The sequence below is a fragment of the Poecilia formosa genome, unplaced genomic scaffold (genome assembly GCF_000485575.1).
Source record: "Poecilia formosa unplaced genomic scaffold, Poecilia_formosa-5.1.2 Scaffold3, whole genome shotgun sequence".
Taxonomy (NCBI): Eukaryota; Metazoa; Chordata; class Actinopteri; order Cyprinodontiformes; family Poeciliidae; genus Poecilia; species Poecilia formosa.
This window is the reverse complement of record NW_006799942.1, coordinates 4,448,416-4,468,547: the sequence shown is the minus strand read 5'-3', so window position 1 is coordinate 4,468,547 and position 20,132 is coordinate 4,448,416. Positions and strand designations below refer to the sequence as shown.

General features: G+C 36.2%; 1 long non-coding RNA gene across 1 annotated transcript; it reads right to left on the bottom strand.

Annotated features, from left to right (window-relative positions):
* Positions 1–226: 226 nt before the first annotated feature.
* On the bottom strand, positions 227–7,947 carry LOC107836901 (uncharacterized). Its single transcript, XR_001662877.1, has 3 exons — positions 7,861–7,947; positions 3,523–3,641; positions 227–553 (listed from the first exon to the last, which is right to left on the bottom strand). It is a non-coding gene; the product is annotated as an uncharacterized LOC107836901 (long non-coding RNA).
* Between the last annotated feature and the right edge of the window lie 12,185 nt (positions 7,948–20,132).

The following is a 20,132-nucleotide window of genomic DNA, read 5'->3' as shown; positions in this document are numbered from 1 at the left end:
TTGGCTCCATCAAAATTGACAGTAAAATGAAAAAAAAATGAAAAAGTGTTGTCATTTAGGAACTCGGCAAATTATCCTGCATTTTTTGCTCACCACTTACTCAGTCCCTCCAGGTTTTTATGTGACCGGTATTGTCAACTAAATCATTCGCTCGCTGACTTGGCCTGTCATCAACCATATCCTGATAGCAGATTCACAGACTATAGATTAATTTACTTTCTCATATAACAATGTTTAATTACACAGCCTTCAGATCAGCACCATCAAAGACAGAGATTTGTGCGTTTCCTGCAGATGTGAAGTCTACATATTGTCAAATTCATCATCCCAATAGATGAAAATGGTTTATTTTTTTCCTGTGAGGGGATGTAATTACAGAGGTTTAGTGAGTTGGAGATGAATTCAGACAGAATCATACATGCACTCATCATTCCTTCTTGCAAGAGAATTTAGCTCCCTCAGCTTCTGCATGTAAGTGGGTACAGAGACGAGTCATCTTCCAGATCTCTCTGTCAGAGGTTGTGTTAGACTTTCTTGATGTCCATCATTTTGACTGACAGCATAAAAAAAATCCTGTCATAATCCATTTTCACTTGTCAATTTTTAAATAATAATGACATATTCAGTTGCATTTAATTTTTATTTGGTTGAATTAATATTTAACAAGATGAAGAGAGAATCTACATTGTGCCGTTACACATCAAGCAGATATATACATATTTTCCTCAGTCTGCAGTGACAAAAAGGTAAAGGTAATTTTATTTATATAGCACATTTTCAGAAACAAGGCAATACAAAGTGCTTTACAGGACTTTGTATTGCAAACACAAAGGAAAGAGCAAAAGAAGAAAAAGCTAATAATGTTGATCCATGGTATATAAACTAGATACTTCTATTCAGGGTTGGTAGATAAGTATAAGCAAGTATCCTCTGGTCTAATTGCTTTTCTGGTTTGGAAGAGTAAGAGTCTAAAAAAAATGAATAAAAAACCTCCCAAAAAAACTCACTTTGAACCTTGTCTGTCCTCACAAGACCTGAGGATGACTGTGTGTATCCTGCTGGACAGGCAGTGAACAAAATATGGATTTACTTCCATCGTTTTAGCAAATAGAAATATTTCAAAATTTAAATAAGTGGACAATAAAGCACTTTAGTTCTCTGTTTTAATATGGCTCATTAATAATTGATCTCATAATATGCTTGCTTTATGCTAGCTATTCATATGTGCACAAAGGTCGGTCTTCTGTTTGATGAACTAAACATTCAGGTCTCTCCTGTACAGCTGTTGGGTGATGTCAATTGAATCTAGATTTACTTGCCGTTTGTCCTGTGTAGGAGTCCGAGTTTGAGAGCCGATACAATCGAGGGCTGGTACAGAAAAAGAGGCTAAACGTGTATTTGCATTAGCAAAAATCCATTGCTCATTCCTCTCTCTGTGTGTGGGTGGATGTGAGAAAGAAATGGGTTGTGTGAATGGGTCAGCAGGGAAATGGGTGAAAAAACAGTCATGTTGCATTTCTGACATGTAGTCAGGTGACTTGCCATCCCACACCAACACACACAAACATGGAGAGAGAGTGAGTGAGAGGGCGAGACAGAATTTTCTTTCACCGCCAAGCTGTCAAAGACATCAGTGACATTTCCATGCCAATCACTGGCTCTACCCATGCCAATCAGTCTACCTTTGTGTCTAGATATCAGTCTCAGTGTGGCCCGAACCTTTATGTTCCTGTCTCCTTCCTTGTTAATCCTATCGTTTGACCACTGCATTGTTCTGACTCTGTTCTACATACAGAAGCACGAGCAAATAATCACAAGAGTAAAGTTTGTAGTAACCTTCAGTGGTTTCCCATTACATTGTTAAAAACTGCACTAATGGAACTTCATTTTGCGGTGAACAAGGTCAAAAAAAGTCTTTTCGATGGTATGTTTTCCAAAGAGGTGAAGATGAGCAACAGTGCTGCCTCAAAAATGTGTTAGTGCTTTAATTTGCTGCAACTCCCAACAGGACTGAATAAAGTAGATAAGCCCTTCTCAAAGATAATTCTGCAATGTTGTCTAACTTTAAGAGCATCAGGCGTTAGGAGCTAGAGGGCAATGCTCAGCAGAACCATAACATCCGTAGGAGCTCCTGAAGTTCCATATGAGGGGTGTGAAATTAGTCGAAACACTGTTGATGCAAGTGAGTTGCAGTAGTCCACTGAGCTTTGGAGATTTTCTTTTGCATATTCAGCAGCAACTGCACTGTGTGGGAGAAGTTTGCTCAAGTTTTTTTGAAAAACAACATACATTCTGAGAAAGAAAAAAAAAGAGATGAAGAATAGGTTGATCACTGAGCTATAATAGGGGCATGTCCCATAGGGTTGGATAAGGGCTCATTAATATGCAAATCAGCCATGCTTGCAGAGCAATGTCAGAAGGAGAAGACTTTGTATATGGAACTCTTTATCTGCTAATTGTTTGTAATTGCTGGCAAAAGTGATTGATTTAGATGGATGTGTCAGAGTGTGCATGTAAACACATGGAGATAGAAAGAGAGGCAGTTCAATAATAAAATTGCATTGGCATCCACTGGGGGAGTTGGAAAAATTAAATGGAGACAGTTTGCCTTCATTGCATTAAGTTTCTACAAAAAATATGCAGTAGGTTACATTGCTTACTTTTTCTTTGTGTGCAGTCCTCATATGTAGAACGCAAGGATTAGGAGTGAAATTAATGGACTATTGGTTGTTTGTGTGCAACTGTATATTGTGCTGTTTTTTTTATATTATTATAATCCCAGAAGGAATTTCTCTAGTACACTGGCATAAAAATAAGTCTAAATTCCTCTCCTAATGAGCCAGGTTGCCATCAGTGGGGTTCTGGCTAAGGCATGCTAAGGCATGAATCGAGGTTATGTTAATGGAAGGATAAACTGATGATGGATAAGATGAAGTCTGCATCTTCAGTTGGGCTGTGCAGAATGAATAGAAGTCAATACAATGCCATAAGAAGACTAAAAGGTCATATATAATCAGCAGTTATGTTTCCTCCAAGTAAAACCCAGAGATAATTAGAAGAACATGAAAGAAAAACACACAAGCCCCAGATAGCCGAGAACATAAAAAGATGCTTAAGACTTGTGACATTATGCTTGGTATGCATAACGGACATCAATGCATGACACAATGGCCACACAAGGAAAAGAAGTAATGATAAAATACCTCCAGCTCTAATTTGAGAAAACAAAGCATTGTTCACAACTACAAAGCCTTAATAGACAACATTGTTATCAGCATACAATATATTAGTCCTGATTTATGTGTGTTGTTTTTTAATCAGAAAAGGGTTGTAAAAACTACCAATATGCTTAAAACCAAGATAAATGCAAACTGTGATTTGTTTTAAATCTTAATGTATTTAAAATTTGGTGTAATCTGATCCGAAAAAGCTACGTGCTATAATTGTAATTGACTGAAAATTGTTTTTCCCCTTGCTATTCATTTCTAGCTTTATCATACATTACCAAATCAAGCTACTCACCGAAGAACCAATTGCATCTTCTGTGATGATCCAACTAGATCTGCTGTAGGCCTCAGACAGGAACTGGAGGTGGTCTGCATCCAGTTCCCACAGTAGAGCCAGCAGGCAGGAAGCTGCAACTATACAGGGAGGGGAGGGGGAACAAAAAAAAAAAAAAAAAAAAAAAGAGGACTTATAAGGCTATTGGATGTAACACCTAAAATCCTCTGTACCGTGGAGGATTTCCTAGTTCACAGCAGAGCTTTATGGGCTGGACACACAAAGAGTGATGAACGATAGAGAAAGGTGAAAGTTTTCCACAGCAAAAGTTGAAACTTTTTTACATTTTGTTGTGTTGCGAAATTTTGAGCCTGTATGAGCTCGAAATTTCACATGCATGAACTTCGCCAGTCACTTAGCTGTATGAGGACAAGCGACTGTCGCCTCATAGCACAAGTTCCATAAGAAATGAATTAAGAGGGATATTTCTATTTTTTTAAAAACAATTAAAGATTTATTTTACACCTTCATAAATATATAAATCTGCCCAAGGCACTATTCCTGACGAACCACAACAGCATGCATTTATATTTCAAGCTTACAAAGTTAAGCCTAGTGATTAATCAGTGCCACAGTGGGATTAATCTTATTCTGTATTTGAAATTAATTGAAAGCGCTACAAAATACACATATGTTATAAGTTAGGTACTTTTCAAACTTTTCCATGAATAGACTAAAAATTTGTAAAGAACCAATAAACAAATATGTGATGCACAGCATGAAAATTAGGAAAAGGTTGCTAGAGCAGAAAAGAAAAAAAAAAGATAAGCTCCATAAATTTTTGAGAATTTCAAATATTTGTTTATTTGAAAAAAAAATAGTTGGAGGTTTTAAAATTGTTATCTTTGTTTGAATTCTGCATGCTTAGAGTAAATATGATTTGTTTGAGGTGGTTGGAAACTCAGCTGATTAACATACAGGGCTTCATTGGCTATTCATACTTCTGTTATTGGTTTTGGCCTATAAGATGAAAGTCATGGCTACGTCACAGCATGGGAATGAGCCATTAGAAAAAGAAACCCCAATATTGTTATCAAAATTCAATACACTGCATGTTTTCGTGACAATATTTTTCAGGACAATTCGTTTGAAACTTTGGGTGCCGTTATTTTAGTTTTGAGAAATGTATTTTTTGTCTCGGTCAGTCACATACACATCTGAAATATGTAATAATTCAGTATGTATTCTAAGATCAGTGCTTCCCAGCTTGTCTGAATGATTATTAATTGCTCCCTCATTTGTCTTAAAGCTTAACCCTAAAGAATTGCAAATTACATTAATAAACAGAGCTTAAGATCAAGGGAGTTTCCATATGGCTATAACCTACTTAGCCTCAATAGCTTTTGATGTAGCCTCACAATATGACCGATCTCCTCGAGGAGAAAGTTGGCTTTAGAGGATTTCAGACACCACATCCAACTAAACCCCCTTTATACATGCAACACTAGTAAGCCGTGCACTGAATAATAGAAGAACAGCCCTTGGACGAAGTCAATTCAATACATGGCTTTTCTGTACTGGTCAATATTCCTCTGTCAAGGAAAGAAATTACAGTGGAGAGATGCAAAGAAACCACTACTTTCTTTCAAGGATGTTACCTTTAGCCTTTTGGAACCAGAAAGGAAAACACAAGTGATGGAAGGTGGTGGTAAGTGTGACTCAATATCAAGGAATATTAACTTAAAATACAGAAAACAAGAAATGAGTTCATTAAAAAAAAGGGGGATGTACCCACAGCTCTTTTCTAGTTTAGTTGCCCTTAAAGTCAATCACTGATTTGCAAGTGAATAAAGCACATTTGACAGAGAAAGCATTGGCTAACCTGGCAAAACAAATCCGTCGAAGCAGACATAAGTTAGGTCAGAGACAACAGAGGTCGGCCCTTTCAAGTGTTGTAAAAATAAGGTGTCCACACTGAAAGCTTTAATGTCAAGTTACCTAAATGACATCAAGTTAGCAGGATTTGTGCATGTGTCCATGAAAGTACATAATCGGTAGGTCTCCCTACCATCTGGGTAAAAGTCAACTCCATGCCCAGATTCAAAGGACCAAAGGGGATAGGGAGACACTCTCTTCATTTTTCTTGATGCAAGACCTGTAATCTGGGGAACCATCTGTAAGAGATAACCTTTACGGACATGGTTCAGACCCCCATGGCATATGATGGAGGAAAATAGATGGAAAATCTCAACAGTGTCTAATTGTAGCAATTCAGCCTAATGTGTGCTACCACCAGTGATGCATGCTAATCCCTTCGACATGTACTTCAAAATCAAAACACAATTTCACTATGAAGGATGCAATGACATATTTGAAAAGAAAAAAAATCCTTTTGACACACTTCTTTCAAGCATGAGGGAACTTCTGCAGTATGAGGAAAAACGTGTTATATTGAAGGGTAGCAAAGACAACGAGCCAAGGATGACATTGTCGGAAAACATAGGAGCCACACTTTCACAAATGATTTTAAATATTTGTGAAAGTAATTTTCAAATAGAAATTTGTTAATTGTTTTTCCAAGTTCAACTATGTTTCCTCACAAACCATTTCAGTGAAAAAACACACCTCATTGTATTTAATTTCTGGTTTACCATGATGCAATACACTTGAGCATTTGCTTTATTATTAACTTATATAACTGCTCAAGGATACCTGCGATCGATTGTCATGGTAAAACTATGCAGATCAAGGTTTGTAGAGAAGAATGAACCAATGAAAGAAGAAATGAGAAAGGAAAGAAATAGAGATAAAGGATATAAGGATAAAGATCACATATCAAATGACTTCCAGAATAGTCTTCGACATTAATAACTTTATAAGAGTCTGTCTCCAATGGAAACCATTTTCCAATGTACGAAGGCACATTTTTGTCTTCAGAAGTCTTGAATCACCTTCAACTGTCCCACATTCTAGTTTGAACTACCTACTTGCTCCAAACTTGCTAATGCACATTTGGAAAACTTCAAAAGCACAAATGACAAGAAAAATTTGGTCCTTTTGTGAGTATTAACATTTGGTAAGTCAAACATTAATTTATTCATATTCAGTTAAAATAAATTTTCTTCATGTAAAGGAAATTTGAAGACATTTTACAAAAAAAATTATGTTTCGCTTCAAGTGTCCAGTTAAAGGAATTGCTTTTTGCATCTTCTGTTCACCTCCAGGCATCTCCTTTGTAGAAGAGGACTTAAGCATGTAATCTTAAAGTCTACAACTTATCAGCAAATCTGCAGTTCAGATCTAAGTCAAAATAGCTGATGACCAGATAGATGCATCTAGAGCAGCAGCACCTTTCAGCTTTAGTAGTCCCAAATTAGTCATCGTTTCCCAGCTCGGGACTCCAACATTAATGAACACTACAAGTAAAAAATGAATAAATAAAAAGGATGGAAGATGTAAAAGAGTTAACGAAAGTGTTCATGTTCAATCATCTTGTTGGTTATATCGAGTAGCATAGTCAATGAGTCACTGACTTTCTGCCCCAGGCGGTGGAGCTAGCATGGGCGTTTTTGAGTAATGAGCTCAGGGGGACAGACCTCCTGAGCAATAAGCTGTGGCTAGCCAAGGGCTAATCACTGGTAGCCAGTAGGCCAGAGGGCTAGTCTCTCAACAGCCAGCTGAGATTCTACCACCTCTGACAAGCATAGCAAAAAGGAAAAACACAAACTCATGAACTCTGACATGCAACCTTATATTCATAATTTCTCCCAGCTAAAGGATTATACGTTTAGTGATAGTTCCATTTGGCTGATTAGCTCCCCCTAAAAAAGACTGTAGCACCACATAAACTGAAGTATACTGCTCAAAAAAATAAAGGGAACATTTCACTTTAATTTTTTGTGTGGCTCCAAATCCAGGCCTCCATTGGTTAATAAATTTGATTTCCACTGATGATTTTTGTGTGATTTTGTTGTCAGCACATTCAACTTTGTACAGAACAAAGTATTCAATGAGAATATTTCATTCATTCAGATCTAGGATGTGTTATTAGAGTGTTTCCTTTATTCTTTTGAGCAGTGTATATTGATGTGTGATTAAAATATCAAACATTTAATTCTGCTGTGGTTTTGCATCATGTTAGTCAATTTAGTTGGAACAAAACTACACCACTCAAAATAAAATTTTGTTTTATATTCCTAAGCCACATCATTACTTTCTAAAAACTAGAAAATTCTCATTAGAGGTGTAGCAATGGTAAGCTTTGTGTCATGACATGTAGTAGACCCAAATGCAAAGCAGCAGAGATGTGGAGTTGATCATGAGAATATTGAATGGAAATGAAGAACAAAAATAACTTACCAAATAAAAACTCTGGGAGCCAGGACAGACGACAAACCATAAATCCAAAGGAGCACCAACAAGGAAGCACAAGGAGTGAATGAAAGAGGTTTGATTAAGTACTGGGAGAGTGAATGCTGCAACTATAGACTTGGACTGACTGACCAACTATAGACTTGGACTGACTGACTAACCGATTGCAGGTGTGAGGGGAGAGAGATAGGTGGTACAGGGGGTGAGGGAGACTACTCACTAATTTAAAACAGTTCATTTACTTAGATTGAAAAATCACAGCTTTCTTGCCAATATTCTCCACTGTGCATTACTGTGACTACCAAAAACACATTTACTGCACTGTAAAGAGCAATTGCACATTGATTTATTTTTGCACAGTAGAGTTAAAACACTTTGGTGTTTATGTAGCCTGTTGGGGATAGTTTTGCTTGTAGAATCTGATAGCTTGAAGGAAAGTCCTGCAATAACAGTGTTTCACACATATAAGGAGCAAGCTTTGTCAAAAAGCTAACCCAGTAATGGCCAATCATTGTGAAATAGTAGTGGACTGGCATTAGTAAAAAAAAAAGAAGAAAAAAAAGGCAGGACATCGTCCATCATTTCCAACGTTTTAATGTATAAAACCTTGGACTATTCTAATCTTCACCAGCTTTTAAAGTGAATGAAATCAAACCTCAAGTCTCCAAAAGCACATCAGTGCACAAAATGTGTGCTGAAAATAAAGAAATCTGTAAAGCTAAAACACCTTGGCTGTTAAAAAACAGAGATAACTTTTAGATTACGATAAGTTACGTATGTATTTATTTTAAGACATATTGAATTACTTACATCACTCTGAAATATATATACATTTTATCTCTTATGATTATATTTGTATTCTTAATATTTAACATCTTAGAAGCAGTACCTTGTCAACAAATAAGCAACTTTGCCTTGAGGATCAATAAAATATATTCTCTTCTGTTCCATTAAGAAGACACGTTGTCACTGAGGCAATTCTTTAAAGTTGGCTATTATTAAGATTCCATAAGTTTGCATTTATGCAGGCTGGGGAGTTTCATACATGTTGTATTTAACGTTGGCAGCAGCAGGTTCTCATAAATATGTGTTACTTAGCACAGACAATTACACATTGGGATTTGTTTCTTTGTGGCCCCATAAAGCAAAGCACACAAGAGCAAAGAGTGCAAAACCATTTTTAAAAGAGCCTGAAAGCTGTGTTAAATATTTATCAGCCTCCTCTGACTCACCAGCATTAATTCTCAAACCTCAAAGAAGGTCCTCTGCTTCCCTAAACTGTACACTTTGACAGGTTTTAGAGGTGTGCTGTTGAGCAAATTTGTGTATTCTGTTTGTTGCCCAAGAAGCGTCCTCAGGGCTACATGCATGTTCATGAACGTTGATGCATGTGTTGGGAATCAGAAGTCTGGGAAACTAAAAATGTTGTTCTTCAGTAGGTTTAACTTATAACAAATTATTATAATTTTTTATGGCAATTGATCATAAATCTAATAATTTAGATTAAAGAAATGAAGTCGGGGCACCACTCTCAAAATAGAGAAAAATATGTAATATAGCTCAAAATAATCTGTCTCATTATTTATAATACCTGCCTAATAAGGCCTAAGATTTAAAACAATAATAACTGAAGACATAAATTCACACGTTTAAGGAGTAAACAAGACAACTTCTTTGAAATGTATGAGTTTATAGACAAAATTAAATTAACTGCACAGTTGAAATATTTCATTCAGTCAACTTGGTAAGCTAGCAACACACAACTAAAACTACTGAGGAAAACATAAAGTGATGAAACCAACACTATTAATAGTAAAAAATAGGTTTTAAAAAAATCATAAAAATGATGCAGTGATGAAGAGCTAAATTTACTTTTGCATCTGGTCAAATCCATGGAGGTATTGCTAGTAAAGGTACTGTTAGAGTGAGCATTTGATTATTTGCAATTCTTCTGCTTTTTTATTGACTGTCCACCCAAAAGCTACTTGTCTACTGCTCTTTTTCTGAATATGGCTCTAGAGTTTCTGCTGTTGGATGATTCGACTTATTTCCTTGTAAGCTGACCCAGTACTTCAGTGCTAATTGTGTTCTTCTTAATTCTAATGGCTTTTCTCCCATCTCCACTTTAACTGCTGCTGTTGGGTTGGTTTTGAATGCTTCTGTACATATTCTTAGTGCCTGACGCTGAATATTATAGTTTTTTAAATTGTGTTTTTGCTGCTGAACCACTGACAACACTTAAGTAGTCTATGTTTGATCTGATCAATCCTATAAATATTTCCAATGTGAAAATGTTAAATCAACCTGTGAAAATATTAAAAGTGCCTGGGGGCTTTGCCAAACTGTCCGAGTTGTCAGTTTGTGTGAGGAGTCTGATGGTTTGAGGAAAGAAACCGTCAAACCCGCTTTCACGGACAGAATATGAGGGCCTGAAAGGTTTGGTACCTCTTCCACATGACAAGAGGTGGAGGAGTTTATGTGAAAGGTGTGTGGGGTCATGCGCGAAGTTGATAGCTTTGCAGATGAAGCTATGGTGGAAATGTCTGTCTAAGAGGAGAAGAAAAAACTCAAAAGATATTCTCAGCTGTCTCAGTGCATGCAAGGTCTAACAACATGATACAGTACAATTTCCTCCACCAGATAGTGAGCAGCAGCACAGTGTGCTTTTGAAAGCCCCTCTGAAAAAAGAGTGAGGGGGGATAGGATTTAGCGTGGGCTTCTGTCAATTCCTATTGACCTTGTAGATCTATTTCTCTCTAATTCTGAAAGGAGTCATCAAAAGTTTCAAATGCAAGCCCTTTGTCTCTCTTTCATAGAAAGCAGTAATATGTTATAATACAATATATTACTTTGTATTATAATATAATACTATCAATCAGTGAAGTGGGATTAGAATTTGTGCAGAGTTGTGTAGGAAGGCATTGGCCAGGCTAACTAGTTGTGGTACTCTGGACAGCTTTTCAGATACTGCTGGTTATGCCAATAGCATTAAGCATAGAGTTAGTGTGAAAAAAGGAGAATGTGTTAACTTCTTTCCAAACTACTGAAGTGTGTGCATTTGTATAACAAACTTTAGATATGGAAATTGCATCTGTGCAACTCTTGATGAGTTTTCTACAAAAATAATCTGTCTTAATGCTAAAACAAATAACAATCCTTGGTCGGAGTGGGCAGGCCTTTAAGTAGTGTAGCCTTACAGGCCTGCCCAAGTGTTTTAGTCTATGGGGCAAACTTGAAGCTAAAATTGGCCACGTTCAAGGGTTTTATTTTTTCTCTCTGTCCTTGGCCCCAAACAAAACCCTCAATAGTTATCTGAAGGGAGAGAATACAGCATGTCAAAGAACTGAACTGTGATATTAACTGAATTGGTGGTGTTTTCTTTGTAGTCAGGGTCATAGTCAGTATGTCATCAACTTTTAAAGGATTTCTATTTCAATGTAATTGCTTCAGAGGATATCAAACATGGTGCAGAATTCAGGGTAATAACTGCAAGTGCAAAGTAGTTTAAATATGGCAAGGCACAGGTAACAAATCCTCTGTTGAGCCTGGTTTCAGCATTGAAGTAAACCAGAACTTTGTCAAGAGATGACAAAAGAACCAGTCTGAAAACATAAAGCTTTCATTTCCTCAGCATTTTTGACATAGCGGTGAAGATGGTCAACATGTCTGTCCTCTGTGAGGTAGGAGGTTGCATGTTGTTTTGGGGACGCAATATAGGAACCCATCCTAACAAAGAGGTCCTCTTCATCTATTGCACTATGAAAAGTCTACTCAACAGGTAGCTGAGAAACGATGTAATCAAACATTAACATCAACTGAGTCCATTGCATGGATGCAAGCTAAAATGAAAGCCCTTGATAGCCTCTCCGGAATGTAGCAGGTTGCCTTGATTTCCTGAGTTATTAGTAAAAGTGGACTGGGACAATTGTCTGCTTTATTTTGTGCTGGGCAAAAGATAAAACATAATGAAAAACACCTTAATTATGAACACACAAGCAAAAATAAAATGTTTTGAATAGGCTGAACATTTGTTTGTTAATGTTATTTGTCTTTTCATTCCCAAGTCACAATTACCCAGACCATTTTCAGAACTGCTAACATCTGATGGAATACTAAACCTCCTGTTTCATCTAGTGTTTGTTCTTTTAAACATGTGCAACCTGCTACATCTGTAGAAAACTGACCAGTGCACGTTGTTGGTGTGCGTCATACCTGGGCAGTTCTGTATGCCTCCCCATGACTCATCTGCATTTGTGAGGTGACTAGGCTATTATATGAAAACAATAGGAGCAGCAAATTACGCGTAGGTGGTCTGGTAAGGTCAGTACCCTGAACGATGAAGTATTTTAGCTTACAATATACAACAAAACTGTTCAAATTTTGGATTTCTCCATTACCATAACCTAGATATTTGCCTAAGTGACTTTTTAAAATTGATATAAAAAAAACAAAAAAAACATTTAATTTGTTCATAGGGTTCTATTTAATAAATTTCTTTATGTGACATCTCACTTCTATAAGTTTCTAACTAGGTCATGAACAAGTGTTCCTTGTCTTACCTGTTCAAGTACTTCATTTTTGTGATCATCATCTAATCTGACCAGGTTTTCTCAAGGATTCCATATAACTGCATCTGCTTCATCTAAGTCTAGAGAAGATTCAGCAGCTTCAGAGGAGATGTGTGGATTCAAAGGGAACTTATCACTAACTTCAGAACAGTGGTCAGGGTAATCATTACAAGGGTGCAGTTGATTCCAAGTGTTCTCGTTATCATCACTTGAATCAATGTCCTTTTGGATGAAACATTCTTTAATAGGGATTGGGCAGACTGCATGAAATTTGATTGTTCTGGACTTTCTGTGGTCTTTGGCTCATATACTGCTTTCCTAGTTACATTTAGGGTTTAGGAAAAGAAAAAAAAACAAATGGGAGTCAGTTATTGGTTTCAAGTGGCAGCCTTTTATGTTTTAACTACCCACAATAAAACTAAGGGATATTCCAATACAAAATATAAAAAGTTAATACCACAATGATATCACTTTATTAAAATAGAGCATTTTACCAGAAGCATGGAGCGTTGTTTTCCTCGTCTCCTAATATGTATTGAAACAAACCTGTTCAGTAATGTCACTGCCAGATGACTCCCCAAAGTCAGCTAGATCTGGTATTAAGTCATCCGACTGACGTGATTCATCGTGAACGTGTTTTTTCAGTTATGCTGACAAAAATATCCTCAGAAATGATTTTTTCCCTGCATTCATCCACTTCAGATGACAACAGAACTGTTGAAAGTGTTTCTTCCCTTGTGCAAAAACAGTAGATTCAATTTGTTTTCTTTATAAAGATGGTAGACAGTTTGATGTAAAGGAATCTGGTTTCTTTGAAAGTCACAGACCTCAAAGAAAATCTTCAATCCCCTCTTTCCATTTGAAAAAAAAGAAAAAAAAAAGAAAAAAAGTAAGAACATTTCCAAAGCTTCAGAAACAGCTGTAGTTTTATCTGTTGTTTTGTGTCTTGTTCCTCCACCATTTGTGGTTCTCACTTGACGGTATTAATTGATGTTTAAGTGACGTCATCCAATTAAAATTTTTCTGGAGGTCTTTGCTGCCGCTATCCTTCTGCCTGGTTTGTGGAACAAACCCGATGTACCACAAAGTCTTTGATCAAATATTTTTAGCTCCAGTTTTATCTTGCACGGTCTGCATTCTCTATTTACTTTACAGAAAGAACACGCAATTGTCACTATATGAAGTTAGATATTTTGCCATTTGTTTAACAATCATGTCAGACAGCACAGGTTTGTCCAATTGCAGACATAAACAACACATATTTTACCTGGCACTTGCAAATCCATTCAGTCAGTTATTCAATCACCCAAGCAGCAAGAGAAATTATGGCTAAAGCAAAAAAAACGAGAAAATCAATAGTGTCTAAAATATGATTTTAAAAAAAAATTAACATGATAAAATACATCATGCGCAGCTGGAAGAACATTTGAATAAAAGAAGAGCAAGTGTAGTAAAGAATAGAAAGATTAAAACAGCATAAATTATATGCAGTTATTGCAGCCAATCAACCTGCAAGTCAGCGCTTTTAACCATGTGAGCATGTTGAACTGCAACCAAAAATCTTATGGTTGTAGAATTTAATCAAAATTATTTTCCACTCACTGGGCTATATCATAGTGAAATTTGAGTGTCACCAAAAACTCATCAAAAATTAAAGAGCACTGTTGATTGATCAAACATGGAATAATTCAACCCACAGCTCAGAGAACAAAGCACAACAAGGTAATTGTAGACATGGGAAATGAGAGTTGAAATAAAAAATAATAAGGTTTGTTGATCAGACAAGTTATGTTAATCAAATTATAATAATATTTCTGTACCGGAAAATAACTCCTCATTCTTAGCTGCTGTTTAAAGATAGAAAATGTTTTAAACATTTTGAAATTTATACTGATTTAATCTATGTTTTATAGAAGACAGCTTTAAGTTAACAGATGAAACAATGGCTTTTAAAAGAAAAAAAATGTTTAATGGGTATGCATAGTAGAAAAATCTAAAAATAAAATGGTGCTATAGAAGAAAGCAGTAGAAAGGACAAGCCAACCAGCTAAAGGGTGATGAGGTGTCCTCTCTGCAGCTCCCGCTGAGCAGACAGCGTGTGGCAAGACAAACAGGCAAGGCTGTCAACTCCAATCTTCTCTAAAATCACTGAACTTCAAAAAGCTGAAGTGAGAACATGATTTTATATTTCTTCGCTTTAAGTATATATCAGCAGCTTTTTTGTCACACAAGGGATTTTTTTTCTTTTTTAATGCTTGCAACTTTTATTGCCCTTGACCACGTCTTGCTGCATGAATAATATCCCATTAAATCTGCAGTGACAGTTGAACTAAATCATGGCCAGAGATTTTAGAAAGCCATTGACAAGAAGAAAGCCAAGTCCTTACAATTTTCTGGGGCCAGACAAGAGCACATGGAGTGTGAAGTACTTAAGAAAGCTAAACACGGTCGACTTTTACCTTTTACAGAAATTCAGATTAGTCTGTTTGAGAGCCTTTCACACTTTCTCTGCACGTCTTTCATAGCAGAACATCTACAAAACATTTTAAATCAGAAATTTAAAGGTCATTTTAACAAAGTTACCTTATACCAGTGGTTCTCAATTATTTTCAGTCAGGCTGCCTTTGGGGAACATAATTTTTTTCATAAACCCCCTGAATATCATCAAAATTTTAGTTATTAAATAATTACACATTTGGTAATATTTAATTAGTACTGATATTTAATCATTAATTATTTTTTTTATCAATCATTGGACTTTGTGACTTGGTGGGCAACTTTGTATGTGGCTATCATGCTTTTTTATTTACTGGTGATCAAAAAATGACCAGACTGTTGGCAATACTAATTGAGTTTTTGTTGAAAAAAATCCAGGTGCTTATTGATATAGCTTCCCAATGTGCCATTTAGCTTGTTTGGTTTTATGCTGTCTGCTACCACAGATTTTAGGCAGAAAACACAAATGGCTCATTTTTCATTTCTGACCATACTCACACGAAACACAAGTAAGCTTCATCGCATTTGTTGGTCTTCAGTTCTTTTCATTGCAACAAACCTCTCCATTTCTCTTCTTCTGCCAGGTCTGTAGTCAGGCTACTTCTTCTACAGGGTTGAACAGGCAACCTCTTGATTAGTTTGAGCACTGCTGCCACCTAGTGACTGTAGGCCAGCTTATCGTCCAAGCATGAATAAAAACACTAATACCAAAAGGTCCTCTCCACTCCCTTCGGATATGGGTGTGTCTTACAGGAGCACTCGCTGTATGCTCATGAACAGGACACAGCAGGGCTGCAGCCACACTACATATCGTTGTCGCCATACAGCCCATAGCGTCTGAAAAGTCGCTAATTATAGTGACAAAGTTTATAAGTTAGCAACAGTGCTCCTTTCGTCCTGACCACTCATCCCCACACTTGGCCATGCCTTTCAGTGTTTCTTGGCTCTGTCCATTTTGCTGAATTTTTTCTAAATTTGTCAGGGGCGGAGTTATGCTTTCAGATGGCAGTTAGTTAAACATTAAACTTTCAGACAAAGCATCTAATAAAAGTCTGAAAAACATAAGCATTTCTGAGATTTTGGAACATGACTTGCCTGGAATAGGAGATTATTATTACTAAATTTCAGCAAAGTCATTTCAAGGGCAGCATTAGTATTAATGTGATAGTAGGTGAAAGTTCAAATGTAATGCATGCTGTGATGGCTTACTTTGCACACACACACAACACACAATTTACAGTTTAGTATGCTAAATTGCAAAATAAAAAATAAATAAAATAAACAGGAAGGAAAGGTAAATCGTACTTTCACATAATAAACAAACGTAATAAACAGTTTCCAGAGCTTAATATTTTTGATAGGTGCATGTTCTGTGGACTGTGGTTTAGCTCCCTCACATTATGAACCATATCCTTGGAGCAAAAACATGTTTTTGTTTTGCCCTGATTCCATTCGTTAACGCCGAAATTGTTGTGTCTGGTCAGCATTTTTAGATTCAGGCTTAATTAAACAACACCTCTGTTTTCAAAAACTGTCCCCAATCTTGAGGTCAGAATCCAGATAAACAGTCTTGCTTACCACCCTGGACCAGAGACTGGAGAAATATAGCTGCATAAATTCATTTAGTCTGTCATCTTGTTTATGCAAGTTGTATTAGTGTGTGCATGTGTGTGTCTTTAGTGAGATGAAAAGCAATAGGGACAGCTGGAGATGTTTGTTGAGACTGTGCTCCCACTCGATCACAGCAGGAGGTCTGAAAATTTAGCCTCACAGCAAGAAAACTTACAAATACGATCAGCATGCACAAGTTTATATATGTAGAATGTTATATTGCTGAACTTATTTATGCGGCATGAGCATATGTCTAAATTTATGATATGCTATGAATATGATGGTTATACAACAAATTAAGCTTCAGCTATGTTTATCGTTTAAATATCTTAAAACCTACATAAGTGTGACTTTTTACCATCATTAAAATACGTTTTTAACTAAAATTAATCCTCTTTTTTTTTTCTTTTACATTTTTATGTAATACAATTCAATTTCACCGGTGAACGTACTGATTAATAAAACCAGTGACAAAATGGAAAAATCTTTGTTACAAATTAAATGTTTAGTAAAGTTTTACTGTTAACTTGGTCAAAATGAGAAAATGGGCAGGGATAGAAGTAAGCACATGGAACAAGGAGTTTGAATGATCTAGACAGATTGTGTTAAGAACAATGATTCCTCACTCAGTATTCTCTAACCTTGTGAAATATCAGAGCAGAAGAACAAGGACCGTCGTATTGTGCATTATCAGTAAGGGTGTCAATACGTGTGATACTGGTGGTTTTGTATTGACTTCTCAATTTCTGATGTTCTAAACAGTAATATTATTTTTTTTCAGTATTTTGGAGTGAAGTGATTTTATCTTTAAAGGTGCATTTGGTAATGGTCACTATGTTATGACAGTATAATATGAGGCAGAAAAAATGTTATCTCCTCTGCCTTCCCCCTGTGGCCCTACTGTAATCTGCAGTTAAGCTGATCACACAAACTACTTCTCCGTCCAACTGTCCATTATTGTGATGATGTGCTGAAGGGGGAGTGTCAGAAACATTAGGCACTTCTTAACGTTCCCGCAGTCTTAGTGCGTCGCTCATGAGCAGCGCGGCAAATGTCACGGTCGCACAGTGGGGAATTGGGATCCCCACTGTGCCATCGGTTACCAAAACCAAACATAAAAAAACGTGTAAAAGTGTACATGGAGTCAAAGTTGGGTCCACATGCCCCTTTCTCTTAAGACCATGGGAATGTTAAAGAGACAGATGCCAATTTTAAGGTGTCAAATTGTGAAGCCAAATTACCGTTAAGCTGTGTTTAATATAGACAGGATGTCATATCAAGTGATAAAAACTGAAGGCAACAAAGTTACTTGGTCCAAAGTCAGCCTGGATGTTACGTAACCCTCCAAACCTTAATCTAAAGAGAAAATAAATGACACAGAGCCTAGACATATGAGTAGCCATATAAAGCTACTTGAAACACTTCCAACCTCTTGTTGAAAGACATATTGCTTTTTTTTCTAAACACTATCACAAGACAACGTATGTGAGAGAAGCAAACTAAACTTAGCTGAACCCTAATTTAATCTAATTCAATCCCTTTCCAAAAATGAACATTCAAGTAAGAAATGAAAATTTCTAATTTTTTTTTTTTTATTGAAACAAAATCATGATCTTGAAATATTTGTTAAGTCATGATGAGTTATAGACACACTGTAGAGGATTGAATCTGTATTCCATATTTAGCTGTAAAACTGGTTAAAAAAATGCACCCATCATGTGGAAAGTCTTTCGATTTGAGTAAATGAACAATAATTTAGCTTGTAATTGGGGTTAGACAAAGGTTTTGACAGAAATGGTCTTGTCACAGCCCTAATATCTTCATGTCATGGCTGATTATTAAATGGTGGTGGTAATTTAGATCCGGGCACATTTTCAGCAGATTGTTTTTCACTGCTTTGATACAGATCAAGGGATTTTGGCCTCCTTTTTATGTCTATAAATAAGGTTTTATGCTGTGCACATATTTTATTGCAATAAATCTCATATGCAGGTGTGCATGTTATATATATATATATATATTTATATATTTTTTTTACAATCATTTACCTTTATCTTAGTGTAGAATCTAAAGTTTTCCAACACCTTTCACTTTGTCACATTTTGTTATGCTACAACCATTAACTTCTATCTAATTTCTTAGGATTTAACATATCAATACATGTCAAACAAAACTCACAGTAGATCACAGTTGATGTATGTTATTCTGGTTTCTTCAGTTTTTGACGTAAACAACCGCATTTCTTGAATTTATTTGATTTCAATCTATTATGTGTTTCAAGACTGCAACTACAGATGGCAATTAGCATTTTGGCAAATCTGATGTATTTACAGCAACATTGTATGTTCATTAATATGCATTGTCACATTCAAATCAAATCACTTAATCAGTCAAAGTGGTCAGGCCTAGTTAAGAAAGCAAGCAATAAAGCTTTTTGATGCCATGCTCAGGGTTATTCTTTTATTGTCATATGTTTGGATGGGAAATGTCTAATTTTAGATGATGACACTTGACCTCAAATTCTGTTACAATATGAGAAATTTGGAGAAAAACAAAGCCAGCATGCATACAAAACTCCCAGACTAAAATTTATTATCATTTTCACCATTTTTCAATATGTATCATTTTCATTTTCAGTTTTCCTTAGCAGAGACAACTATACTGATGAGGGAAACATGGCTGGAGCTCCTTTAAATGCACCCAAAATGTGAAGCGACTGAGTTTGCAAAGAGAAATAGACCAAAATTTCAGTCTCACAATTATGTGCTACTTTGTGTTATTAAATCCTACATAAATACATTGAGGATTGTAGATATAATGTGACACAATGTGGCAAAGTTCCAAGCATATTAGCACTGTTTATTTCTTCTGTTGATTTATTTATGGTGCATAGAGTTAATAACCTGGTGGCCATATGGTAGCTTATGTCTTACAGTGTAACTGGACAGCATGTGTCTCTGGGAGATTCAGTGACTCTGCAAGAACATGTGAACATATCTGTTATTTCAACCTTGTTAAGAGACAACAACTGGCACCTAAAGTCCACATAGTCCTGTGACAACACAGCAAAGAAATGTGTGGGTGGTTGTGTGTGTTGCTGTGTTTGTGTGTTTTAGTCAAGCGTTGTCAGCAGAAGCCTACACTACCTGCCATTGGGGAGCTGATGCTATGCTTTTCTTCAGCTCTACTTCAACACGGTCCCTCATGAATATGAAATTTATGCATTCCTAACTTTTAAAGAAAGTTCCCCATCGTCAAGCAAGTCTGTGTGGGGGGTTTTAAGTGACATGAGGAATTTAGAAATAATAGAGAGCGAGCAGAATATTCACACTTTCAAGCTCATTTAAACCTAACCCTCTGATTTTTACATCTTTTGCCTTCTGTGTATTTTTTTTTTACTGGGTTTCTTTCTTAATAGCTTTGATGGACACTAACAACATCTAGAGAAATCGTGCTAAACTATTGCCTGAACATTGTTTTCTTCCAGATGTAATGAGACCAAGAGACTTTTTAACTTTGAAATGTTTGTAATTTATGGCAAAATTACAAAACATGGTTTAAGTATCTTAGCAGCACTTTAAAACC